Here is a 4769-nt window from a genome sequence, read left to right as displayed (position 1 = left end):
AATATATAATGTTTGTATAAATTTGTGGGTTACCATGTGATTTTATGATATGCACACCCTATACAATGATCAGTCAAATCAGAGGATAAAAATGTAAATTTCACAAGAGAAAGAATCAAGAATATCTCAAGTAATAAATCAATAAACAAAGGCATTAAAACAATGTTAATACATGTGCATTTAAGAGGTGAAGATAGAGTGATTGGCATGTTTGAGATATTTTAGAAGATATGGTGCAGAGTTTTAGACATGAGTATAATAGCTTTGAACATGGCACTGCTTCAGCCTATCCATGGGATTTATATGATAGAACTGAAGACTAATAAGCTTGAATGCATAAGAGTATAAGGTATTTAAAGTGAAGAACAGGAAAGAAAAAAAAGGCTGGAAAAAATGAAGCAAAGGAGAAAATACTTTAGTCCCATCATCCACTTCATAGCGAAAGGTTCCAGACATAGGAAGAAAACTACTTCATTCAGGAAGATGTCTAGTGAGGTGGGTTCATGCACGTATTTCTAGCACCCTTATGGAGAGATGTCTTTAGAGCTGCACATAGACTGAGAATAGCTTCGTTAACTTAGAACCCTGTAAAGAACCATGGCTACTTCCAACCCAAACACAATACCCTGATATTTTGCAGGACCTGGGGCTCCTTGCAGTAACACATTGCCCGCAGAGAGGCAAGGATAGGGCAACCTCAGGTGGGTAAGGACCAGTGAAGTGAGGATAGGGCACGGAACAGTTTCTGAGACATCTATAGCACTGTGTCCTAACTTTAATCGATGTATGAGAGCCTTTGCTCATATTCTTCTCAATTTCACCTGTCCCTTGCTCACTGAATTCTTTTTTTTTATTTTTAGATGTTTTTTTATTAATTACACTTTATTCATTTTGTATCCCCCCATAAGCCCCTCCCTCCTCCCCTCCTGATCCCACCCTCTCTCCCCTTTCTGCATGCATGCCACTCCCCAAGTCCACTGATAGGGGAGGTTCTCCTCTCCTTTCTGATGTTAGTCTATCAGTTCACATCAAAAGTGGCTGCATTGTCCTCTACTGTGGCCTGGTAAGGCTGCTCCCCCCAACAGGGGGAGGTGATCAAAGAGCAGGCCAGTCAGATTATGTCAGAGGTAGTCCCTCTTCCCATTACTATGTAACCCATTTGGACACTGAAGTGCCATGGGCTACATCTGTGCAGAGGTTCTAGGTTATCTCCATGAATAGTCCTTGGTTGGAGTATGAGTCTCTGGGAAGTTCCCTGTGTTCAAATTTCCTTGTTCTGTTGCTCTCCTTGTGGAGACCCTGTCCTCTCCAGCTCTTACTATTTCTCACTTCTTACATAAAATTCCATTCACTCTGCCGAACAGTTGACCATCAGGCTCAGCATCTGCTTTGATAGTCTGTAGGGCAGAGGCTTTCAGAGGCCCTCTGTGGTAGGTTCCTAGGTTGTTTCCTGTTTTCTTCTTCTGGCTTTCAGTAGCCCTCTGTAGAAGGTTCCTAGGTTGTTTCCTGTTTTCTTCTTCTTCTGATGTCCATCCTCTTTGCCTTTCAGGATGGGGATTGACCGTTTTAGTTAGGGTCCTCTCTCTTGCTTAGTTTCTTTAGATGCATAGATTTTAGTGGGTTTGTCCTATGTTATATGTCTATATGAGTGAGTATATACCATGTGTGTCTTTTTGCTTTTGGGACAACTCACTCAGGATGATCCTTTCCAGGTCCCACCATTTACCTGCAAATTTCATGATTTCCTTATTTTTCATTGCTGAGTAATACTCCTTGTACAACCACTCTGGAAATCAATCTGGCGCTTCCTCAGACAGCTAGGAATAGCGCTTCCCCAAGATCCAGCCATACTACTCCTGGGCATATATCCAAAAGAAGCTCAAGTACACAAAAAGGACATTTGCTCAACCATGTTTGTATCAGCTTTATTTGTAATAGCCAGAAGCTGGAAACAGCCCAGATGCCCCTCAACTGAAGAATGGATGCAGAAACTGTGGTACATCTATACAATGGAGTATTGCTCACTGAATTCTTATGTTTATACAATGCACCACACATTTTATCACATGGAAGAAATACTGTTCATCCTTCCTTGGTCCTCAGATTTGAACTTGTCATGACTATTTCTTTTTCTTAGGTCAAGTGATAGCCAAGTGACCCATTTGGCAAATGATATATGACAAAAGTTCTGGAAGTCATCTAGAGACTTTTGTTTTTGGGTGATATGAGTTTTGGGAGAAATAAGTCCCTAACCCATCTACCTAGAACAGTACCTTAGAACTGTGACTGTAGCTCACAGACACCAAGCAATAAGCTCAAACCACAGGTTAGTAGCTCTGATCCTCCTCCTTGGCAGCTGGAAGATCAACCACCATCACAAAGAACACAGTAACTATCCAAGCCAGGAAGTTCATGACCAGAAAAAACAAGGGTCATCATTGTCCTTCACCTTGAGAGAGCAACAGTACACAAACCAGAAAACTGGGGAAAGCTGCCAAAATGTGCAAGAGAACACATGATGCCATCATCATATTTGGATGTAGAATTCAATTTGATGATGGCTTTGTCATTATTTATAGTTCCTTGGATTGTGCAAAGAAAAGAACCAGGGCACAAACTTTTGTGAGAAGAAAAGGACCTCAAGAAAATCGAGCTGTCAAAACAAAACAAAACAAAAATAGAAAGTTCCAATGATGGTTGAAATATACAGATAGGAAGTGACATCAGCAAACTCTTCAACCAATTAGGCGCTGTCCATGTTTTTCCTCTATGAGTCAGTCAGACACCATCAGTGAATATTCCACAGTTGCTATACAAAAGAAAAACAGAAAATAGGAGACATTTTTGATGATCCTTATTGACCAAAAATAGACTTATGAACCAAGAATAGACTTGTATGAGCCAAAAATTGTTGGGAATTGGTTGGTGCTAGGTAGTCTAATGCTAATTACTGGCTCCCAAGATCTGGGTGCTTACCAGATGGGCTCATTCTCGCATACACCTGTCCTTGTGTAGACCTTGCTCCACCTAATTTAAGGTGGTTGGTTAATTAAAAATGCTGAAGATTGGGATTAGGCAGAGGAAGAATGGGTGGAGTTTGCAGGCTGGGGTCAAGGGACCATGAGGAGAGAGAGGGGGTTAAGGGACAGAAGATGAACTAGGAGGTCGAGGCTGGATGGAGCAGATGGAGCCCAGCAAGAACAACCTATTGGCAAGTAACATGGGTTGTGTAGCTGAGAGATACTTAAATAGCTTAGACAGGTAAATATGCCCAACTCCAATGCTTTAAGCTCGTAAAATAAATCATGGTCTCTCTGTGTCAATTATTTTGGAAGCTAGCAGCTTTAAAGAAAACTGTTGCTTTATTAGATAAACTTACAAAAAGATGGACTGTATGAACCAAGAATAGCCTTGTATGAGATGAAAGAAACCAGAAACAAAAAAATTTCGTTGTAAGTTGCATTAGCCAGCCCATTCACGGTTTAAAGTAAGTTTGGATGTGGAACAAGACAACCCGGGGTAGAGAACACACAAAGTCCAGATGAAGACATGGGGATAGGCATATAGTGCACCTAAAACCTTCACAATATGCCGATCAAAGTGCAAAAGGAAGCAAGACGCCCACCAGGCTCGGTGTTTGATGGTGTTTATCCATGAAGGCTCACTTGACAGCTGATGCCCTTCAAGGCAACACAGAGACTTGAGTAGAGAACAGAGTCTGCTCATTGCTTTGAATATGAAACGTTTGCTTCCTCACTTTGTCAAAAATTCTTTTCAGCATCATCAATTCATTTTTAACAGAATTTTTATTGTTTGACAGGTTTATACATTTGCATAATGAATTATAGTCATTTCCACCCCTGTTTCTTGCTCACCCCTTACTACCCTTACTAAACCTGTTTTATTCTTCTCAGTAACTCTTCTCCCATTTCTTCTTTCTGTGTGTGACCCACTGATTTAGTTAGAGCTCCTTGCCCAAGTACAGAAAGGAGGTTCTCTTTGCTCAGTCGGGGGTAACATATCAATAGCTATGGAAGAAAACCTTGCCCTCTAACAATCATTAACTGTCAACAGCACTTTATAGTCCACTCCCCTATCTATAATGAAATATTGATAGGCCCAATCATGTGCAGGCTTGTACAAAGACCATGGCTGCAATGTGTCCATGAATGCAACAACCACGTGGTTCCCAGAAGACACCCTTCGTCCTCCCATTTTCCCATGCATTGTCTCTCATGGATTAGCCTTCCATTCCCATGGTTTTCCTTGATGGCTGAACACTCCACGGTCACTTAGTCTAGGCACTTGGTCCAGTTATGAAAGGACAGATTGCTTTGTGAATTTGTATGTCAGCCCTGCACAGGAGACATGCTAATCTCCTCTGCATATTTTCCATTTTGGCACATTCACTGCTGCTGTGAGCACCAATTTCCCCTTTTATGGCAGTATTTGCATAGCTTTTATTTCACAGAGACCGTTAAAGAGAGATACATTGTAAACATACTGGAGAAGAGAAAAAGATGATATAAGTAAAATTTCCTCAAATACTTTAAAGAGGTAAGTGATTAGTGGTTCTCTTTTTCTTTGATTTTAGAAATAGCTATTGGCCCCAGATACTAATATTTTAAGTCAATTTATTCTTCAGCATTTGTGCATAATGGGAGAGAGAGAAACAATGACTGCCTAGGGGCTGAATATCTGATTTTTCAATATAGAAGCTCACTGGAAGGTATGGGAGTATATCTATCCTTCTGTGGGAACAGAGAGAA

At 40.8% G+C, this 4769-nt stretch overlaps 1 non-coding gene across 1 annotated transcript; it reads right to left on the bottom strand.

Annotated features, from left to right (window-relative positions):
• Positions 1-4318: 4318 nt before the first annotated feature.
• Positions 4319-4421, bottom strand: LOC132653930 (U6 spliceosomal RNA). Its single transcript, XR_009591750.1, has one exon. It is a non-coding gene; the product is annotated as a U6 spliceosomal RNA (small nuclear RNA).
• Positions 4422-4769: the final 348 nt, after the last annotated feature.

Source organism: Meriones unguiculatus, chromosome 4 (genome assembly GCF_030254825.1).
Source record: "Meriones unguiculatus strain TT.TT164.6M chromosome 4, Bangor_MerUng_6.1, whole genome shotgun sequence".
Lineage (NCBI taxonomy): Eukaryota > Metazoa > Chordata > Mammalia > Rodentia > Muridae > Meriones > Meriones unguiculatus.
Note: the sequence above shows the minus strand (reverse complement) of the source record. Positions and strands in the feature narration are given on the sequence as shown.